Genomic DNA, 24768 nt, shown 5'->3' with positions numbered 1-24768 from the left:
CTGAGTTCCCTGGACTACTGTGCTGCCGATGTAAAGATATTCTGTTCTCATCTTGACATCCCCCGTTTTACCATTTTGCGACGCCCTAGCTCTAACCTCCTGCAACGTTCACACGAAATGCCCTCCATCCTTCCACAAACAAGTGACTCCTTCTCCTTTAGTGGAAACCACACTCAGCCACCTGCCCATCTCAGTTCCACATTCTGAAATGGAATCTCCTTCTCTTTTTGTGCATGGTCAAGAAGTTACATAACATTCAAACTGATGGGAAACAAATGTGCGTTCTCTTCTTCCATAAAGTTATTCCCTTTCATGAAATCGTCCACACTTCCCAGTACAATAAGAGAAGAGTGATGACACAGGAAACATCAAGTTTGTTTTGTTTACAATTATATTGCAGAAAGTGTTAATGCTGCATCACATTTGGAAATGGTAGTCAGCATTTACAATAGAACCCTACTGAAAATGTCTGCTTTTCAAAACAGATGGATGCGATAGGAAGCCAAAGATTTTACTCCAGCATTAAAATGCCGAGTGGCGTCAAACAATGTGGTTTTTGGAAGCAGAGCAGGAGTGCAGAGAGGAGACTCCCAATCCCATGCTCCCACTCTGTATGTAAAATCTTTGAATATCACCATGAGCATAAATAAATGTGTAAATCCTTTCGAGAGAATAAGGCGGCGTAACAACATTACTTATGCTCCATGTAATTCCAAAATGAGTCCCTGATAATTTAAGTGGTAGGAGCTCAGGTATGCAGTCTGGAAATACATTGTGGACAAGTATTGCGGGTCATTTATATCTGTATTTAAAATAGATAGGATATTCTGTCCACTTCAATTTACTACCTTTCTGGTTTCCTCAAACTCTGTTTTTCCAATCTCGACCTCCAAATTGAAACACTCTCAGGTGATGTCACTGCAGTCATAATTTGTGGCTGCAAGCTCGCCAATATGAATAAGGCCCACCAGTGTATAACTGGAGATCAATATCTTTCACAAATCTAAATACAATATACCCAACCTTCCCAAATACTCATAAGACTCCTTGGCATCCTCTTTATTTGAATGTGTACTTGGAGTTGTAGCCAGGAAGCAATGGAGTGCTTGCTGTGCATGTCTGTGAGGGGAACATGTTATTCAATGAGGGGGGTTACAATACGTGACCCAGGAAGTTCCGGCCATGGGTGTGGTATGTGGTGCAGTAATACTCTCAGAATTGGCCCTTCCACCTATATCACTTGTTCATTTTGTTCACCATCTCTCTCCCCCTCTTTCATCTTTAAAATAATGTACATTCAAGACTGACTCCATGGTCCCTTATGTTAATCTGGGCAATATGTCTCTCCAAGCTCTCACTCCACCATGTGTCACTCTATTGAATTTACCTTCATCAAATTCAACTCTCCACAGTGCAGCCCCTTTAGTGACATCTATCTTGCCTCGTACTTCACCCTTTCCTGTCGACACCCCCAACCATGGATCTCCCCAGCCATTTTACTGCTGAGGACAGCCATGCGTTGTTGCTTATGCTGATGGTGCAAATATGAAACCCCCATTCTTCTCAAAGCCTAAAATGATGCTCTAATGATCTGGACCACATCACCTTATGCCGCTAAATCCTTCTATTTACTAGTCTCACTATCCATCTCCACTAACATCCTCACAAACCATCCTTGACCTACCAGGGTATTCTACCCCAACAAACTGCTTCATATTCTTCTTTCTCTGCTTTATATCTTTCTGCCACCACTGGTAACATTGGCTACCACCTCTCCGACATTACTAAGATTCATCACTCAAAGACCACACTTCTATTTCCACACCCTTCCAACCTTCTCACTTGGCATCCTGCATTTGAACTTCTGTCTGTCCCACTGGCCCTCAACCCCATGGAACGTCTCAACACCCTTTGATCTGCCATTCTGCCAAGCTCTCCAATTGACTCCTTGCCATCACACACAATTAAGATCTTGACTATGTCATCTCTGCTTGCCTCTCCATCATATGCAACATCTCCTTCCTCTCTCACTGATATCTTCCCTGTCTGCTACAAATCTGCAGAAGTGTTACCGCTCCTAAAGAAGCCCAGGGATTGCCACTTTAAAATCCTCTAGATGGTTGTCTTCAAATGGATAATAATCAATACTGAGGCTCACTTACTGAGTGATGCCATTAAATATGGATTTGTATCCAAACACTCCTTCTAGACTGCTCTCACCAACTTCTAAACCCCTGTCCACCACTTGCACTTCTGTTATACGATTATTTTGATTGAACTGGCATCAGCCTTTGCAGACATTCCCCCCTTGCAAAATCTTTCACTCCTTAGCTTCATGGATACCACATATGGCATGGGGTCCTCCTATATCTCTGACAACACCCTCCCCACATCTTGTGGAACTCTACTACCTCTTCCCATACTTCCCTTCTTTTAAGCAGTCCCCAGGGGTCATTCCTAGGACCATTCCTCTTCACTGTTTACAGCTCCTCCCTCAATAAACACATTTCCTCCATTGATTTCACCTAACATCACTTTGCTGATGATACTCAAATGCCTTTCTCCTTCCTCTCCTAAAATTCTGCTATGAGTGAATTTGTCACCAAATATCTAACCTTATCCATCTCTTGATGGCCCCATTCTGGCTTATGCTCAATTCCTCAAGAATGAACATTATCTCCTCATCCCTTCGACCATGGGCTCAGAACCTTGACAGAAACCTGAAACTCTTTCAATTCATCCCAATTACTGCTTTCACAGACAGATTCAAACTAAACATCAAGACAATCCACTCTCACCTCACACACAACTCAACTAAAACCCAACTCCTCCCCCAATAAGCACATTTCCTCCATTGATTTCACCTAACATCACTTTGCTGATGATACTCACATGTGTTTCTCCTTCTTCTCCTAAAATTCTGCTATGACTGAATTTGTCACCAGCTATTCACCCTTATCCATCTCTTGATGGCCCCATTCTGGCTTATGCTCAATTCCGCCAGAATGGAAATTATCTTTCTCAAAGTCTCTTACACCAACCCTACTCTCCCTTCTCCTATGCTATTCCTATCAGATCACCTCATCCCTTCGACCATGGCCTCAGAATCTTGACAGAAACCTGAAACTTGTTCAATTCATCACAATCGCTGCTTTCACAGACAGAATCAAGCTAAACATTAAGACAATCCACGCTCACCTCGCACACAACTCAACTAAAACCCAACTCTATACTCCAGTGCCCTATAATCAGGATTATTGATCAAGTACACTTCTTGGGCTTCTGCTCTGCTTCCTTCAACAAAATTCTCAACTTCACAATACACACATTTTTCGACCTTCAAAGATCCACTCCCACCACTTCATACCCTCATCAGAATAGATTGCCCTTCCTGCAAAAAATGTTCACTTTAAATTGACTCTACTTGTCTTTAAATCAATCCATTGTTTTGACTCTCACCATGTCCCCAACTGCATCTCACTGAACTCTCCCCCACCGACACTCTGCTCCTTGTTTCTCTCCAACATATTTGCCAATCACCAGCCATGAGTCTCCCCTGCATTAACTCCTCATCCATACATGCCACATTACACTGGAATGCTATTGCATTAGCCATCAAAATAATTTCAAATGTGGAAATGCTCAAATCAAGGCACAAGATAAATCTAGTAGTGTTGGAAGGTTCTTGCCTAACCACCCACCAACTGTCCTGACTGACTACCAAACCCACCTCTAATGTTTCTGGCCCTCAGGCCTACTCTATGTAAACTATACATATGCGCATACTGGCCACAGGATATGACATATCATAAATATCTTTGTTGTGTAATAGTGTGCCTTTGTCAACATACTGGCCACAGGATATGACATATCATAAATATCTTCATTGTGTAATAGTGTGCCTGTGTCTCTATGCACTTCAGCAACCCTTTTTATCTTTTGTAAATACTCTCTGACCAAGGACTGCCACGGCTCTTTGGTATTGGTCACATTATAAATCATTATCATTTTAAATGACATTCCTTCCACCTCCAGCAATACATTTACAACCAGGCGTGAAACAAAATCACTGAACTAACAGGACATGCATGTCATGAATGTTATACATCGTATGAATTTCCCCCTGTTGGTAAAGTTGCTGGTGAGTGGCAAGACAAGTCTGTAGATAGTAATGCTTCTTATTAGGCTGAAATTATTTAACATGCAAGGGTAAGGTTTTTTAGCTTTCCCAGAAATCACGACGTAGTAAGTCCACTGCCATTTAGAGCCAAGGAGACAAAGCAGAGACAAATCATAATCAGGCTGAACAGACTACAAAACAATGATCCTAAGCAATACAGTACACATTTGAATATCAGGAATGGTATTCACAAATGTAACCATTGCACAGCATACAGAAAACAAACATAAAAAGTACAAATCATCATTTCAATGCACCAAACAGAAAAGGTTATTAGAAAACGCAGCTAGACCAAAAAAAAACATGAACTCCAAACAAACTTGTGCCATGTGACAACCCAGACAAAAGAAACCTTTAAAGTGAAAAGCATAGTTGAAGGTTCCACAATGCCTTAAAATAAACACATAGGGCCTCATTCCCAGTCTAGCAGAAAAAAAAATCTGGTGTTAACGTGATGGTCGTCCCACCAGTCCCGCCACTGCGGGGTTCCAGAAACAAGGTAGGATTATGCCTTGTCGGCTGCATGCATCACCTATCTGCAGAACCGGTGCCACCGCCATCACGGTAACACCACTTGGAGATGGGTGTACCGCTACCAAGGTTGGTGCCGGATTTAGCGGCACCAAGGACACTGAGCCGTAAACACCGGAATCAGAAATAAAGTGATCGCCGGAACCGGAAAGAGCCTGGAAGCCATTACAAAAATCACAATCCACTGCAATCTCCCTGTGCCTCAAGCCACCCACCTCTTCTGAGTGCCTGAGTCAATTCAGGGACATGTCAGCCAGGATTTCCCAAGCCCGCCACTGCAATCCATCCTTTGTTGAGGCTGAGCTTAACATGCTGGTAAATCACATTTTGGAGCATGCTGGGGAGCTTTTTTCAGCAGACTAGCGCCGCAGCATGCAGCTCCAGAGGAAGGTAATCCAGACAGAAGTTGCCTGGAAGGTGACTGCTGTGGGGGGGACACCACGCAGTGTCAAGGACTACCATAAGCGGTGGGACGACCTGCGCCTGAGGGCGTGCAACCTCCTTTCTGCACACTGCAGGCACTGCATGGCTACAGGGGGTGGACCACCCTGACCCATTAAGCTGCTGCCCTGGGAGGATAAGTGCAGAAGTGTGCTGCTTATGGAGGGGATTGAGGGATTCGGTGCAGCAGAGGCGGGATCCGGGACACCTGTTGAGGCCAGCGAGTACAGAAAGTGCACAAATATCAAGTGCACACCTGCCCTTGCTCCCCCGTAACACCACTTCACTGAAATGGCCATAGCACTGCCCATATCACCCCAACCCGACCCAGCACTCCCATGCCCCCCACCTAGTGAATGTTGCACAAAGCAAGTCACATGCCCTGCCTCCCATGCATGACCCATACCCAACCACATGACAATGCACCACACAGCATTACTGTGTGGGTACCCAAAAAAGGGTGTCTGTAAATTCACCAGGACACATGTCACTGGACCGGCACAAACATGATGATGCCCCATTACAGTGGCTGCCAGGGCTGCAGCGCCGAAAAGGCCTGTCCCTGGTGGGTGCTGTGATCCTGGTATGCTGAGTTGCCATGGAAGCACCGGCACCATCAACAACATTGCCGCTGCTTCCGTGTACCCACTCCCATAGATTCCTATGGGACTCAATGGAAATGTGGATCAAGAAAATTTCCGGCCCCTGACTTCCCGCCACTTGGACATGTAATAAGCCAGTGACACCAGAAAGTCAGGCACTGGTAATTGTTAATGGTATTAAACTGTAATGTAATCATACAGCCTGAATGACACGTTATGTATGTTAGCTGTAAGCAAATTGCATCATGTAACACCGCGAGCCATGAATCCTGAATGTGGCCAGTGGGAATCCATTTTGTAATTGTCTGCCATTTTCTTTTTTTGTAACACTTTGCAAAACATATTTTGTGCTTCAGACCCACACACGGTGTGAGGCCATAACTTGAACTCTGAATACTAACGTAGACAGGCATGTGAAACCCTGCAGAAATGCATTGTTTTATTATTCGGTAAAGCCTTGAAGTTGTACAAGAGCTGCAGCTAATCGGAGGCCCAGGTTCCAGACTGTCTTGCAAACACTGTTGTAAAAGGCAGTTAAATGAGAACGAAATGCAACTAACAGTGCTCCTTCATGGAGGATGGTATTGCTCTGCTTCAGAACTGTCTGACCCTTAGCCCATGAGCGCAGCAACCAGATAACATTGCTGGAATGTCTCCCTGCTATAACATGATATACTTCCCCGTGCAAGTGACCCGTGTTCCCCAAAACAGTAAGCTGTCTCTGCAAACCTCGGCTAGTAATACCAAATGTTTAGAATGAAAGAAGTTATGTGCCTAACGGTCAATTACTGAACCCTAGCCTGCACGCCATGTATATGGGTGGACAGAATAATGTTGTTCAATGATGATTTATTATGTATATATATTACTGCTTTATCGTCGGCTCTCTCTCTCTCCTCTCACAGTGTTTGTGAGCACACAATGAGAGGTGTTGCGACCCGATCAGCCGACCAAGATACTCTGGATAAAACCAGACTTGTTTGTGAAACAAACCTCATGAGTGGTGTGTCATTAGTATATGGTTATTGTGCCTTTATTCCATATATGGTCTTACAAATATGGCGCCTGAATAGGGACCCTCCATGTGATCCTCCATTGCGTACGTTGAAGGCAAGGACGAGTTGAGGACGAAGCTGTCGGACCGGGATTGGAATGTTTTCGGGGCTCCCCTGCAGAAGTGATTAGAGACTCCTCCGCAGATCTGTACACAGCCAATACCTGATCGATGAGTGGCGCCCAGAGAGCATCAAGGCGAGGGTCCTGGAATTGTGGCAGATTGAGCCAGACACGCTGGTCGAGACGATTCTTGGTTGCACCTGCATACGGGTGAATTGCGTCCTGAGAGACAAATTGATTGATCAGGTGAGTCGTACCCCAATCTGATTCTTAAACGTCCTGATATTGGTTGAGTTTTGCACTTGCAAGTACAAACACCCAGGTAAGCGAGGTAAGAGTTAACCATGCCTGGGAAATTGTCTTCCTGCCTAGTGAGATTTTTCCACTGTGGTAGACAATCTTTGGAAACTGGGCAGGTTGCGCCACCCGAAGGGTCGCCGGCATATGAAATGTATATTAAGTACGGTATTTGGGCCATTGTATTTAATGCAATTTTGCATAGGCAGACCAGACGTGTATCAGACCTTCAGTGGCCAGATAATGGGAGCTTTGAGTTAGCGCAAATAGAGCATTTAGAATCAGTATTGCTGAGAAAGGAGGTCAGACCCACAGCATTCGACACTGTTAGGGACTGGAGAAAGGAAGCAAATCAACGCTTGACCAGTCGATAGAAACACGCACGTAGGCACATGTCAAATTCTGAGAAAGTGCTAGTGCATGATCAACAGAAGCAGACAGAAGCCATTCGAAGCATGCATAGGGCCTTCCAATTAGATAAACAGAATATATACCCTTCACAGGATTTGCACACATCAGAAAAAACTGATAAATAAGATGAATGAGCGAAGAAATGAACATCCGAGCACTGACCCAATTGCACTGCATCCCTATGTATCCCCTCCTGCCGCTATTCCCACGCTTGTATCTGTACCTGCAGTAACCATGCCATCTGCACCAATGACATAATTTCCTCCGCCTCCTACAGACCATGAGTTATATGCCTTAGCTAGCAGTTCTGCATCAGCAGGGCCTCAAAAAGGAAGTACTAGACTGACTTGTAGTGCGATTAGTAAAGAACGGAATGAAGAACTGAGACAATAGGCTGAGACATATATTGATGATGGAAATTAAGTGGCCCTACAAAGATCCATATCTGATCATAGAGGTATTGGCGATCAACAGGTATTGTTAGAGTATATGGGTGAATATCTTGTTAAAGTATGGAGTTATTTAACTGATCGAATTTTACCGCAAGAGCTGCGTGATTTGATTGTCCTTTCCCATTCACGAGACGGCGAAAATACATGAGCATGTAGAATATATATCTGTGTTTAAACGAGAACTTGATCGATTGCATAAAGATATAATGAATAAGCGTGAGCCACATATGTCATGTGTCCAGAAATGATTCCTTATGCCATTGAAACCTGTTAGTGAGGAGATGCTTATTTGCACACAAGATGCGCTTAGATGGATTACAGATGCTACCATTTCCCAGATTGAGGTGCACGATACGTTTAGTCAATCTTCGCCGGAAATGCAGAGTAAGGTATTACAGGTTATGGTGGAATATTTAGAGGATGAATGCATGAAAAAGAAGGTTTGTTGTCCTGCTGATTTCATGACAATTTATAAAAGTCCATTTTTGCCTGACACAGGAACTGCTGCTTATCCCTTGATTTAGCTTTGTTGCTTAATAGACACTCAGATTCAGAGCCCCTTACTTTGCAGTTACCCATGAGATAGGTGCTTCCTACCTTTGTTCCGAAGGTTGAAATTCCTGTCGTAGGACAGACTCCAGCACGTACGATAGAAGCACATTACATTGCATAGTTTGTACATGTCCCCTTTTCTAGACAAGAAGTGACAAGAAGTGAAATCTATAAAACTGACAGTCCCTGATGTGAGAAAGAAACCTGCTGGTTTTTATAAGGAAATTGAATCTGTGTTAAATCCATCTGTTTTTACATTGAGTGATATTGATTTATTGTTCCCTGTGATTCTTCCTGCTGATGTATGGAAACAAATTAGAAGTATAAATGATGCACCCATGCTAGGCGATACATGGGAGAACTTGATTAGAATGGATAGGAGAGAAAGACCAGAGTGAAACCTCTGCAAGTCATCTTAACTCTGCCCTTGCAGATTGTATCAAAATTGAAAACTTTAGTAACTGAAAAGATAATTGTTTGGGATAAATTAACTGCTTGTTTACAAAGTAAATCCGTAAGGAGCAACAGAATTCTTTAACTGATTTGAGGAAGTATTTGCAGACTTTAATGGTCAGGATCTAAGTACTGAACTCGGGAAGAGATTGTTTGTTGATAAATTTGTGCGCGGATTGCTACCGGAAATTCAGACATTAATAATGGCATCTGAAAGTGCATGGCAAGCTAAGTCACAATCTGAAGTATTACACATGGATCAATATTACGAAAATGGAGTGAATTCAGAAAAAGATAAGGAAGCAAGGAAAAGGGGAGATTTGAAAACTAGAGTATTGCTACAAGAGGTAGCCAGAGGAAATAGAGGGGGTGGGAATGCTCTTTCAAGAGTCCAATTTGCATTAGCATCCAACATACATGGGGGTCCGATAGGTATAAATCAATGTGCATATTGTAGACAATAGGGCCATTGGCAAGCACAATGCCCACATTTACGGCTGTCGAATGTGACCATTTCGAGACAACCGTTTAGAGGTCGCCCATGAATAGGGGGTCCTAACCAAAGCTAATCTCATGCACAATTTTAAGAGGTTAATCAAAACCAGCAACAGAATTCAGCAAATAGTGTGAATATCTTTGATAATCCCTCTAATGCATATTATTCGGGAGACTGTACATCTGACAATGTACTGTTCCCCTAGCACAGTCCGAAGCAGGATTTGGAACCAGTGGCTATTCCTGTTAATCAGAAAGGGCCCTACGTAGAAATGAAAGTTGTGAATAGGGAGGACACATTTCTGTTGGACAAAGGTGCAAAGAAATGTTCAATTGATCATCAGCGAGTTCAAGATATACCACTGTCAGTGCATAGCAATGTTTCAGTAGGGTTCTCAGGTCCACCAGTAATTAATCCAGTCTCACAACCAGTGCTAATCACATTAGGTCCATTCACCGAATCTTGTCCATTTCTTTTAAAGACAAACTGTGGTGAGAAATTGGGATTGAATCTGTTGAAGAAACTAAATGCAGGAATTTATTGTCCCCTGATGGAGTGTACTTGACAATTTCACCACAACAAACTCCTGTGTCGCGATTCATGTCTTTCCCATTGCCATCTGAATTTAGTAAAGTACCAACTAGCATATGTGCAGTAAATGACGATGATGTAAGTATTCTAAAAATAGTACCAGTAAAAGTTGTTTTGAAAGAAGGAATCACATTACCACGCATTCCACAATACATAATCTCGACCAAAGGTGAGCAGGCCCTAATGAGCATTGTATCAGATTTGATGAATAGAAATGTAATTGAAGAAATATCAGGAATTGTTTGCAATAGGCCGATTCTTCCAGTTTACAAGAAAGGGGGTAATGAAATCCTGTACTGTTTTATAATTGGTTTACCCGCGATAAACAAAATTGTTGTTCCACAATTCCTCCTAGTCCCCGATGTCACCACAATTTTGACCATGATTCCAGCCTCTGCATCACATTTATGCTGGTAAAATAGCTCAGCGGGTTGAACGCTCGCTGCTGTGATCTGAGCTTGATCTGCAGGTCGCAAGTTCGAATCCCGGCAAGGCCAACTCAGCCTTTCATCCTTCCGAGGTCGATAAATGAGTACCAATTTCGGTTGGGTGAATTGTATGTAAATATGTGCTCTGTAAAGCGCTTTGGATTAAGGCGCTATATAAATAACACATCATTATCATTGTCATTTTAGTGTAATTGACTTGAAGAATGCATTTTTTTGCATTCCGGTACATATAGACAGTAGATACTTATTAGCGTTCATGTTAGGTGTACGCTCATTCACATTCACACAAATTCTGCAAGGTTATACTGAATTCCCAAGAATTTACAGTAGAGAATTTAACAAACAGCTCGATATGCTTTCATTGCCATCAGGTTGCATTTTGTTGTAGTACATTGACGATCTGCTTATAGCAGCAGACTCGGAAGAAATTTGCAAGGACAGAACTGTCTTGTTATTGACGCATTTAGCGGCACATGGACACAAGGCATCGCTAAAGAAATTCCAGTATTGTCGGGAGGAGGTGGCCTATTTGGGCTACCTCCTATCGAAGGAGGGAAGGAGATTGACACCAGAATGTATAGAAAACATCTCTGGTATGCCTAGTCCAAATACGCAAAAGGAAGTCATAACTTTAATCGGCATGGCTTCATAATGTAGACAGTGGATTCTGAATTTCTCAATGATTGTAAAATCCATAGTGGCACTGAGAAGGAAGGATGTTACCTTACATTTGCCATGGAACATGGAATGTCAAGAGGATTTTGACCTGCTCAGAGCTGCACTATGCTCAGCTCCAGTTTGGGCATGTCAAATTATGAAAAGTGTTTTATGTTGTTCGTACATGAGAGGGATGGATGTGCTTTGGCTGTTTTGATTCAGGAACATGGGGGGAAGAATCGACCATGCGTTTTTTTTTCTTCCACGTTGGATCCTGTTGCATGTGCTTTGCCATGCTGCTTGCGAGCTGTTGCTGCTGCATCCGCATCAGTAAAGCAAAACGAGGGGATGGTTGTAGGTCACTCTTTAACCGTGATGGTACACCATTCAGTAGACGTTCTAATAAATAAAACACAGATGCTACATCTCACTTCTGCCCGATTAACAAGATACAAACTGATCCTATTTGCACCGCATATCAAAATTAAGAGATGTTGCTCTTTGAATCCGGCTGAATTATTACCTCTCCCAATTGTAGGGAAAAGTGAGGAGAGGTTCTTACATGACTGTTTAATTATAACTGAGCAAGAAACAAAAGGAAGAATTGATTTAACAGACACACCCCTGAAAGAGCCAGATGAAGAATTATTTTGTGATGGCTCCTGTTTTAAGTTACGAATGGCACATCAACTGCTGCTTACGCCATTACCATATTGAGAACCATTGTAGAAAGCAAACGAATCCTGCATAACTCAGCACAGGCTGCAGAAATAATAGTCTTAACCAGAGCATGCACGTTTCTGAAAACCTTATTATAAACATATATACTGACAGTCAGTACGCCTTTGGGGTGGTCCACAACTTTGGCTGATTATGGGCTGCAAGAGGGTTTCTGACATCTCATGGAACCAAAATTCAAAATGGCATTTTAATAGCAAGACTGTTGTCAGCACTTGCGCTTCCTAAGAGATTAGTGATAATAAAATGTAACACCCATAAGAAAGTAATATGTAACGTAGGAAAAGGAAACTCATTTGCGGACAGAATTGCGAAACAAATTGCCACTGATTTACATACAAAAATGTATGTCAAATCAACAAAAAGAGTGTCCTGTATGATAGAGGATGGAATTGGGACTGTGAAAGAAATACAAGCAGAGGCTACTCCTGAGGAAATAAAACAATGGTTCGAGGGTTCAGAAGAATTAGATCACGAGGGTTGTTGGGTGGACAAAGAAAACCGTAGATGGATGTTGCCAAATGCATATGTTATGGAAATGGTTACTATGGCTCACGGTCCAACACACATTTGTCCAAAGAAAATGTGTCAGCACCTTGATTCTGAATGACAATATTACAAAAACTGCTGAGAGATTGGTTCAAAATTGCATGACTTGTTTACAACATAACATTGAGAAAGGAACAGCGACACCAATAGGGAGTTTTGGTTCTCCTTCACTGCTGTTCGCAGTAATTCACTTGGATTTCATTGAAATGGAACAATGCCAGATCTATAAGTATGTACTTGTAGTGGTCTGTGCATTCAGTAAATGGGTCGAGGCCTAGCTCTTCAAAGACTGTTCAGCTATGTCCACAGCAAAAGCAATGTTAAAGGAATACTTGCCAAGGTTCAGATTGCCACGAGTTATATGGTCCGATAATGGACCACATTTTATAGCTGCTGTAATATTACAAATTTGTGCAGTTCTCCAAATTGATAAGCGATTCCATTCAGCCAGACATCCTATGAGTGATGGTCTTGTGGAACACCAAAACAGAATTTTGAAAAATAAATTGGCCAAAATGTACGCCCAGAGTAACTTGAAATGGCCCGATGCTTTACCTATAGCCCTGTTGTCAATGTGCATGATTGTGCAATCAAGGACAGGTCTCTCCCCATATAAAATTGTAATGGGGAGACCCGCCAATGTATGGAATGTGCCCCGTCCAAAAAATCTCAGAAATATTGAATATCCTTTACTGATTGATTATTGTAAACAGTTGACTGAAAACTTGCGTTTGATTCATCAGCAAGTGAAAGAGGCTCTTCCCGCCAGGTACACGGGTCCAGGTCACCGGCTGCAGCCAGGTGACTAGATTTTAATCAAGAACTTTGTGAGAAAATCTTTGCTTGCTCCATGTTGGAAGGGGACGTATCAGATTCATCTGGCTACGCAGACTGCTGTTCGAGTGAGCGATCGTAAACATTGGATTCATGCAACGCTCACGAAAAGAATCCCGCATCCTCTGCCACATGAAAAAGAGACCGATGATTCTGACTTAAAGAGTGAGCAAGCTTTAATTGACTGCAAATACATCATCAAGTCTCAGCTGAAACCACTTCCTGAGCCCAAGGAGGTGCCTGGGGAGACTGCCAGAAAATCTGAGACATCAGTATTATCTCGACCCTGTTCGCCTGCTGTTTCATCACCATTTTCTGCCTCGCTAATTAGCACTGTTTCTGCATCTGCTGTAAACAACAAAAAGACACTCTTCACTGATCACGCTGTACCTGGTGCTACGAGGTACAATCTACGTCCACAAGTTCGAAGGTGATTGCAAAAGCCTTTGTTTCTGGCACACGGTTTGGGTCTGGAAATGGAGGCCTAGGGAAAAAGAGCTTATGAGCTGTACAACGGTACTGGATGAAGCTCTGACATGCGATTTCCCAGTGCAATCTTTGAAAAAGTGAAGGGCTTTGCAACCTCGCATGAACATGCGTGGGCAAGGGTACCGACACTATGCAAATCTGATATTGATACTTGCTCCTGCATTTTGGAGCCTCTGAAGTAAAACACCAGCTTGCTGCCATCTTAAGCAGGCATAATTAAACCTGTTTGCATCCTGAACTTCTACTGACTAATACGTGCATTGCCACTTCCCTGAGATACTGAACAAAAAGTTTAACAGCAAGGCTATTCTCTACGAGACTTCTCTAGGGCATTTTGAAATTACTTTCCCTAAGGAATGTCTGCCTTTACTCCTATTGCCTCTTGTACTGATAAGGCGGATGAAAACATTACTAGAAGTACTGATATTGAGTCGGCTCTGAGAAAGACTTGGTCTATGAACATTCTTCTGTTCAACGTACTCATCTGTATCTTACTTACTCTGATTCCAATGACCTGGTACTTAGATCAAATGTATCCAATGAATACTCAATTGCCCACTGTTGCTGTTCCCACTACTACCCCTGCAAATGTGCTTTCTTGCATGCACTCTTCCTGCACGAGATGTTAAGCATCAAAAAGGTTTCGATAACAATGCTCTTCTATTGATTATGAATATGACCCATGCAATACTGAATAGATCTAACGGCTGGGTATGCTCGCATTTACCCCAGCATGGAGAAAGAGGAATGGGTTGGTACATACATCCCTTACCCCTGAGTGCTGCTTGCTATGTTGCACTAAGAGCCCTCTTCTTTAGAAGATGGAATGATAGTGCCAGTGGAAACTTTGATGGAACCAATATAAATGAATTTGAGAGATTAGTGTTAACACCATTAGGGTGTTCTGTATTTCCAAACAAGAGTAAATTGAACATTGCTTACACTAGCCCCTATGATAAACTCTCTAGACCGTACCAATCACTGATCACTTTTAAAATGGCTCCTGTAGGTAACAAGGATGCCATGCCTCCTTCTTACACTATTAATCATAGTCCACAATCTGTCCCATTTTGTCTGTGGAAAAAAGGTTGTCATCCGATGGGTACATTTGCCAAATGCATGAATACTGCTGTACTTGAACATGAAGATAAACCACTATATATAGGAGGTCCTGTTTATTTTGTATGTGGGGATCAAGCCTATCCATGGTTACCTAGATATTGGGAAGGTACCTGTTTCCTAGGAATACTTTCACCTGGTGTATTCCTTGCTACTACTTCTAAAATATCTAAAATATACAGATCCCGACCTCGACGAGATGATGCTACCTTACAAATTTTTGGCTACATAGCCAAATACTTTGAACCTTTCTGGGGACAGGCCATAAACTCATGGAACATTAGAAGACTGTCCAAAGTGTTAGAGAAAACAATTAATAAAACCACTGATATACTGTATAACATGACACTGGAACAGAAAGCAATCAGACTAGTTGCACTTCAGAATAGAATGGTCCTTCACATTATTTTGGCTGATCGGGGAGGTGTATGCAAATTGTGGGATCAGCGTGCTGTGTTTTTGTAAGGGACTCCTCCCCTACGATATTTGAAGCAATTAAAAAGTTACATGTTCTGAGTTCTGAAATCCATGTTCCCATGGGTGGCTAGCATTTAAATTTGAGTACATGGTTCTGGGAACTGTTACAATCCTGGGGATGGAAGATGGTCTCCATTCTGATTGCATACCATGTTGTTGTTGTATACAATGTCTGCCAGCCATTTGCTCCATAAACAAGCATGACTGCTTACAAACATTATGTACCAAAAGGCAAAAGCCTAAACAGTCTATGCAAAATGTTGATCACGAAAAAGAGAATGAGATAATCAAAGAATTCATGGCAATTATGTTCATGATACTGATAGTGATAGTGACCTGGGTAGCTCAGAAAGAGACACTTGGTCCAATGAGGATGCGATGTACGGATGATGCAATTGGCTTAAGGCCAAAAGGAGGGTTTGTTAAACTGTAATGTTATCACACAGTCCGAATGACACGTTATGTATTTTGGCCGTAAGCAAATTGCACCATGTAACAAGCACTGCAAACCATGAAGCCTGAATGTGGCCAGTGGGAATCCATTTTGTAATTGTCCGCCATTTTCTTTTCTGTAACGCTTTGCAAAACATATTCTGTGCTTCAGACCCACAGGCGGTGCAAGGCCATAGCTTGCACTCTGAATACAAACGTAGACAAGAATGTGAAACCCTGCAGAAATGCATTGTTTTTTATTTGGTAAAGCCTTGAAACTGTACAAGAGCCGTGGCTAATCGGAGGACCAGGTGCCAGACTTTCTTGCAAATGCTGTTGTAAAAGGCAGTTAAATGAGAATGATATGCAACTAATGGTGCTTCTTCATGGAGGATGGTATTTCTCTGCTTCAGAACTGTCTGACCCTTAGCCCATGAGCACAGCAACCAGATAACTTTGCTGGAATGTCTCCCTGTTAGAACATGATATCCTTCCCCATGCCAGTGCCCTGTGTTCCCCAAAACAGTAAGCTGTCTCTGCAAACCTCGGCTAGAAATACAGAATGTTTAAACTGAATGAAGTTACATGCCACAATTTAGTACATAGGCAATTTTTCACTAGTTTTATTGAGTGAAACATTGCCTATGTGCAGCCCTGACAAAGGTTTTTCCGAAATGCATTGGCAAATGTACACCTATGGCATTCTGTAATGATCACTCAACTATGTATATTTAAAATAAGTGCTATTCTAAGTGCATATATCACGAATGTGAATAAAACATTTCTTGATACACATTCAATGATTCAGTATGTGTTTACAAAGATTTACTACTGTTTGAACTTTTCAGCCCCTTGGATTGGGGGCCAACTGTGAGCGTCAGTTTTAATAAGGTGGTCACCTTATTTGTTCTGTTGTTTGTATATCTGCGGTCCTTGTACTACAGGACCATGGCAGCTCCAGGTCAAAACATTTGACAAAGTGTTTAAAAATTTTGAAAACTTATTAGAAAAGGATTTACAGTGTGGTGCCCACCACTCCTCTCTATTGTTAGGTTGCATTTGCCACATGCTCTGCAGACTGTGCTTCTACCCCCCTACACAGAGGTCATGCATTGGTCAGTCTACTCACTCAACAGCCAGGTGCACTCTTGTCAGTGTGTATCCCCCCCTACACAGAGGACATGTATTGGACATTCTACTCACCCAAAAGCCAGGTGCGCTCTCCGATGTGCCGTGCCATGTACCCTGGCAACGTGGAGTTCTGCAAACACCAATGAGTCATTTGTGGATCCTGGGAAACATGCACAACAATGGGTGATGAGGTGTTCAGCATCACAGACCATCTGCACATTGAGTGAGTTGAATTGTTTGCAGTTTTTATACACTGCCTCAATGGCATGTCTGGCCACCAACTCCCCATGGGTACAATCTAACGCACCAATGCAATTGGGCATTCCTGCCAGGGCATGGAAGGACACTTTGGTGGCATTAACCTGGGCCAGGGTTCGGGGTAGGGCGATGTGGTCCTTCCAGTCCGGCCATGTCCCAACTGGTCTTAAGGAAGCTTGGGTACGCCCTCTCATTAAAATACCTTCGCTTGACCCGAAGATTCCAGGGAACTACAGAGCCATCACCACAGGTCCATTCCTATTAAAAATCCTGGACAAAGCAGCCTACCTGCAAGTCCAAAAATTCCTTGAGGCTAACCTCCTTCTCGGCCTCCAGCAGTCTGGTTTCCGTCAAGGTCACAGTACCGAAACTGCACTGTTAGACCTTAAAAATCAAATGGATGACTTCCGAGATGCAGGCAAATCTGCGCTCCTGTGGCTCCTTGATTTATCTGCAGCGTTCGACCAGGTGGATCATAAGACACTCTGCCACCATCTGTATACTGTGGCAAACTTCTCCCCAAAGGCATGTGCTTGGATCACCTTGTTTCTTCAAGAAAGGGTTATGAAAGTCTTCTCTGACTCAACCTGTATACTCCCAAGTAACATAAAATGCGGAGTCCCACAAGGCTCCTGCATAGCACCCACTCTCTACAAACTTTTCACGAGGCCACTGTTCAATATTCCGGATGCCCTGGGTATCTCATACACCAATTATGCTGATGATACTCAGGTGCTTATCCCTCATACTGGTGATTTCAAGTACGACCTGAGCACCCTTGATACCATAAACTCAACAATCCAATCATGGATGGCAGAAAATTGGCTGTGTCTTAACAGTGAGAAAACCAAACTTCTGCTGATTGGATCACCAGACACCCTTGGAAGATTGGACAAACACTATCGCTCCTTCTTGTTTGACAACCCACAGGTCAAGGTTTCCCAGCCTGTCAAGACCCTGGGTGTATTTCTGGACTCCAAATTTACCATGAATTGGCAGGTCAATGTCATTGCATCTACCTCATCATATCACTCAAAACTACTTAATGCAGCAAGACCCTTTCATTCAGAACAGAATTGTCTCACCATTGCAAGAGCAATAATTGGTTCCGGACTAGACTATTGCAATACCATCTTTGCTGGGACCTCTGTCAGAAATATAGCTAAGCTGCAAATAGTCCAAAACAATGCACTCAGGGTTGTCACTGGTATTTCAAGAAAGGACCATATGTCTGAGACCGGGAAACAGGTTCACTGGCATCCTGTCAAAGAAAGGTTAATCTTTAAAACTCTTGTCCTTATGCACAAATGTGTCCATAATCGGGCACCTCTCTACCTGGTTCAAAGAATAGCCAAACCAATCTCTGCTAGACCCATTAGAATGGCCTACACCAATCAAATTGCAATCCCGGAGACACGTAGAGTTTGAGCAGGAGGCACTAGCTTCCCCTCCATGGCCGCAATCCAGTGAAACTCTCCTCCTCCTCACATCAGGGGGATTGACTCACACCTAGACTTCCGCAAAGCGATAAACCATGCTATTCGTATAACGTAGCAATTAATGATGGTGATGATGTTACAGCACCTTGCAACCACCTTTGTTTATATGTTAACTTAATTCATTATGAGGTTTATTGCATTTTCTATCATTGAGTAATACTTTGACTCACAAAATATTTGTGCAGGTACCTTAATGAATTCACTATATCTGCATGTCTGCTCTATTGAAACCTGAGCAATAACCATGAACCAAGCCTGCTTAAATGTAACCAAGGCAATCTCAAGCAACAGCGTCACAATGCCTCTGGGCTGCAGTGCGCATTACAAATTCAAATAAATAAATAAATAAATAAATAAATACATAAATAAATACATACATAAATAAATAAAGCAGTGCATCAAGTACCTGGAAAAAGACCTTTGAAAAACAGGGTTGTGACAGCCTGTGCAGCTCACCCACAGCGTGTTGGTATGTGCCGGTTGCAAGGAAGTGCAGTACAGTCCATATATTTATGAGGCTGCTGATGACGTCATGAATGAGGGTGACAATTGATGTTATGGTCTCCCTGTCAAGCCGGTACAAGGTCTGGATTTGGCTTGGGGTCAGGTTTCCAGGGTGGGTATTGGTGGCTTCCTGCGCGGTACTACCTGCTGCCCATTGTTGTTATGCATTGTTGTTATGCATGGCCAACTGGTTCCTCATTTGCCTCATGTGCCTAGGCCACCTACTCTGCCTCTCTTCTGGTTCATCCTTAATCCCTCCTTACAGGCTCCTCAGCCCAATTGCTGCTACAGCGACTGCAAGCATGGTTGTGTTGGGAGGTGGGTTGGGTGTGGGTGTGGTCCTTTTGTACATTCCCAGTGGTCAATGGTGTGCAGCTGGCTAATTTTGGACACCTGTGGCCTGATTGCCAGCATGATTGTGTTGGGTGCGGGTTTGGTGTGGGTGTAGTCCTTTTGTAAATTCACAGCGGTCAATGGTGTGCAGCTGGGCTGATTTTGTATACCTGGGGCCTGTTGCTGCTCACCTGGAACTGTTTAATGCCTGGTCCGCGGTGCCGGTATTACAGATGCAGTGTTCACGGTGCCACCTGCATTTTGATGGAGGTGTTTCTGTGTAGGCAGTACTCTGAATGTGCCCATACTAATGCTGTGCCAATTTATGGTCACAGTGCTACCAGGTGCAGTAGCACCGTGGGTGTCACTTTGTGGTAATGGTGTTTCCACACTTGTGACTCTGAATGTGCGGGTCCGGCTACCGGTATCACTCTTTCCAGATCCGCATATACACATAATTACACGTGTATGTATTTAATCAAGTGAACACATGCATCAGTAAACCATACGAAAAATTAAACTATTCAAAGACAACTGCTCCATGCAGCATTCAACAATATACTAACCCCCAAATCACTGTCGGCAGTCATGACATGTCTTGTGTTTACGATGTCATTCATTCTAGAATAATCATTCATTTTGGAGAGCTATACAAGATGAAGAAAACATTAATGTAAAATTACAGTGTCAGGCTACTTGTACATTAACTTCACCTACACAGGAGGACTTCCAAATAGCAGAAACAAAAGATTCACAACAAGGCACATTTGAGAAATGCACTGAAGGCGTGATTGGCATTTACTGACTTGTTACATGAAGCAAGAGCAATACAACCTAAGGACATATTAAATGAAAACAGAAGTGGAACAGCAAACATAGGAAATAAATATGCTTGAAAACAAGCAACACATGTGATTAATATAGTGCAAACCCAGCTTGGAAGCAAATCGGTCTTCATTACAAGTTTGGCAGCGTGGTATACAACGGTGGTAATGCAGTAGTAACCACTGCATTACTGATGTATTACTGCACCACCAAATTACGGGTTTGGAGGAAAGGCAGAGGAAAAACATTCAGAAGAATGCTGGAGGTAATTCCTCTGCCTTACCAAGAAAAATTGCCATTTTGGCGAAATTACCACCTGTGGTAATTCTGCCACAATCCCCATGGAGTCCTATGGACTCCAATTCATTGGGATTAACACCAGCTACGACCACTTGTAAACCAGTGTTAATTCTGCCGGACCAAGTGGCAGAAACAGTTAAACAATTCGGTGGTATTTTGACGTATTTACCCCATATACGATTGGGCCTCTAGAGTTAGAATTAACGTTTCCAGTTTCTGGAGAGAGGGGTCTTAGGGCTGCCTCTCTGGCTTCCACAGCGGGAGCACTAGTCTTCTGACTAAGTGGCTTACATAAATTGACATGAATGTGCACTTTCCCTCCAGTATACTGGACCTCCTCCACTATAAGTGGATTTTCAGGGGGCCCACTGACCTCAGCAGAGGCTGAAGGTGAGGTCACAGGAGTGACATGGTTAATTGCATAACACCAAATGTCAGGTTTGACAGAAACACCTACCTTCTGATCAACCTTCTGAACCACCTACGCCGACAGCCCTCCTGTCACACTGTAAGGTGACAAGTTTGATAGGGGACATTAGGAATTGGGTGCCCGAAGCCTATGGAGAAGCAGCACTTTATAAGAATTAAAATAAATAAATAAATACTTGCCTGGACTGGTCTACATTGGAGACAGTTTGACATATTTTCTTATTGTGGCATGCCATTTTTAATGGCAATGACAACAGTAAGATGTTCTTACAGGGTGTACTGGCATATATTGGCAGAACCAGCTTCAACAAGTTTTCATAAAGTGGCTGTACTAATATTATGCGCAAAGCAAGCATGCATATGTTCTTAAATGGGAATACTGGTATGTATTGGTTCAGAATCATGGAAATGTATGGATGGCCACAGCTAGCATGATTTTTTTTTTATACAGCCATATATTGGGTGGAAAGGCATTAAAGGCATTGTGAAATGCTGTTGTTCACTGTTGCTGGCTTTCATATATTGGATTTTTCCATATGTTACCCTACAAATCCAATTCCGAACGTCCTGGCTTTTTATCCAATTTTTCACAGAAAGTGTGCTCTATAATGTACCATTTAAACCTACCATTCAAAAAATGTACTTGAGTGCTAGAAACTCCCCCCCCCCCCACCCTCTTGAACGCCCATTCATTGGCTCAGACTCACTCCCTTTGCTTTGTCACTCTTGTATACTTGTGGCAAATATGTATGCCCTTCGAATTAAAAATTCATCAGACACCACTGGTGGTACAGTTGGGTGCCAGGCAACGCCCCTTGATTCTACACTAGGTGAATGATGTAAACTTTGATTAAGAAACATACTTGCACCTTCCACCTAGAGCAGTGTGTGTTTGTGTGTATGTGTGTGTGCCTCTGCAGTGGGCATTGCTGGTATCTTGTTTCAACACTAGGTGAAATATGTAAGCTCCTCCTCCAGGGACACCCCACCCAGGGACCCCCACCCACCCAGGGCCCATCCCCGCGACCTCTAATCCCGAAAGCCTTTCCTGTAACCCCTTGGTGTATTTCCGTTTAGATGCTCGCTTCGTGGATGACATGCACACACGTAAACATAAAGGAATAAGCACATGCTGAACCATTTTCCTGCTAGTAACAGAAGGCCGTTTATTCGACTGCATTCTTTTTATTGAAGACAAGCTTTGTTTTGCTTTAAAACTCCGTAACGCCACTACATTCGTTACACGCAGTGCCAATTTCATAGTTCTAAATGCAGCTCATAATTAATTCGCAATTGACAACGTAATTAACTTTAGAAGCACAAGTACAAATGTGTATTAAATTGACCTCCCACTGTTCAAAAGTAAGTATGGCTAAATTGCTGGTTTCGAGTGAAAGCTTTACCAATCCCAGCTCTTAAAACATATCTTCCTATGTTTAACTTGGACATGAGATACTTATGCTACTGAAATGGGGTTTGTTTCACCTGGAGGGCTCACACAAATCAATGCCATTACCGGCTACAAGCACATTCAGTTTGGCAAAGCGACTCCACTGGCTCTGATGCTGGGTCCGGTGCAAAGCCATGAAATTGAATTCTGCTGGTGAGCCACTGCAGCCGCTTGCCCCCTGTAAATGAAACACACTATGTGAAGAGGTTTATAATGAGTGATGAGCTGCAAGATATCCAGGTGGATCTGGGAAAAGCACATCAGATTAATCCATGGGCATCGCATCTCGGGAGAACATGGTTTAATTCCAGACTTGTCACAAATGAAATGAGTTTGATGGTTCGTGGTGATCAGTAAGGCATGAAACAAACTTGCCTGGCTCTGGCTCGGGAAATACGTGTGTTTCATTCTAGTACAAAGTTAATCCTATTTGATAGAAAATAATAGCAGACTGCCTCTGAGCAACTCTGGGTAAGAGGAGTAGGGGTTATCAGCGAGGGATGGCGAAATGGCCACAGGTGGATTATCGCAGATTTAGAGATCCAGAAAGCATTTCTTTACTATCAAACATTGTTCGATTTATCGATCAACAAAGGAAATCTGTCACCACTGCTATTAATCTGTCACGTTGTTAATAGGAAAGCATTAATCACAATGCATCACTGCAAGGAAAATCACCCCGAGACGTGATCTTGAATGCGCCTAGCATCGGATAGGTAAAGTTGCATGCAATCTATCCGGAAGGTCCTTCTTGTTATTGTTGATGCACTCCTATTCTGAATCAGAGACTTTTGATTGCAGATTGTGTAAAACATCCAAAAAGTAGTAGTATGCATTATTTCAAGCTGCAGCATTGTTGGTTTCCTTAACATTAGGATGTAGTAATGTCAGTGGCAGAGGCAGGGTTTGCTATAGTTAATGTGTTGATTCTGTCACATATGTGCCCCCACTCGTGCTAATGAAGGGACAGCAATCTGACCTTCCAGAAATACATAGCCAAGAAGGCCCAAAGAGCATGGCTCAGAATTTCTACCCTTCGAGAAATCAAACCCTTCATCTCGCCGCAGGACATCCGGACCTAGAGGAGGCCTGTGTGGTCTTGCACATCGATGAGGGAAATGCTCTCCTGACAGAGCTCCGAGCTGCTCACTTGGCTCCCCTAAAAGTAGCCCACTATGCTGTAGCATGTCTTATTACGGGAGCATGGAAATTGTGACCAAATTACTCCCATCCTATGCAAACTACATTGGCTTCCACTCCAAACCAGGATACTGTTCAAGACTGCATGTGTCATCTAAAAGCAGTCATGAGTAGCATACCAGCGTACCTGGCCACTAAGCTCCACTTATCTGGTGGAACACACTCCTTGCGCAGCCAGTTGACCAACCAGCTTTAATCACAACTTGTCCACAAAGAGAGGACCTGCAAACAGTATTTCACTTGTAATGCACCCACCCTCTGAAACTCGATCCCGATGTCAGTGTGGAATGTCCCCACAATTCTCCAATTTCACAAATCTCTCAAAATATGGATCTTACAACAATATCTGACCAAGGAAGAATTCCAATGGATGCACATACCGACACACAGACCTCACAGTAATGTGCTTCTGTTAAAAAATGCAAGCCAGCGCAAATGCCCAACAAAATGTCAAAACTAGCCGAGGCCAGGAAGAAAGGGCCAATGGACTCATTCACTAACAGCCAAACGACAGACTCTGGGCCAGAAATGTCAGCTACCTCAAATCCCCAAAACGAAGCCGAAAATGGAGATAGAGTTGACAGACTAACTACGATCGTCCAAAAAGGATTTCTTCCGATAAACGTGAAACTAGATGATATTGTTTCAACTATCGGATCATTGAAGGCAAGGGTAGACAAAGAAAGCTCCAGAATTACAGAAGCAGAATTAGCACCAATGAAGACACTATTGCTAACCATGATCGAGACTTAATACAATTGAAAAACGACTTTCTAAAAATACAAACCAAGTGTGAAGATCTCAAATCTCGCTCCAGGCGGAACAACATCAGGATTGTTGGTGTATCTGAAAAATTTGGTAAAGGGGAAATGGAACAACAAGTCGAAGCCCTCCTGCAGACCCTCTTTGGGCCCGAAACTTTCTCCGAACACTTCTTAGTTGAGAGAGCACACCGCACACTTGCTCCGCCTCC

This window comes from Ambystoma mexicanum, chromosome 5p, assembly GCF_040938575.1.
Source record: "Ambystoma mexicanum isolate Mex_15411 chromosome 5p, UKY_AmexF1_1, whole genome shotgun sequence".
Taxonomy (NCBI): Eukaryota; Metazoa; Chordata; class Amphibia; order Caudata; family Ambystomatidae; genus Ambystoma; species Ambystoma mexicanum.
The sequence above is the reverse complement of the archived record's forward strand: the minus strand, read 5'-3'. Positions refer to the sequence as shown.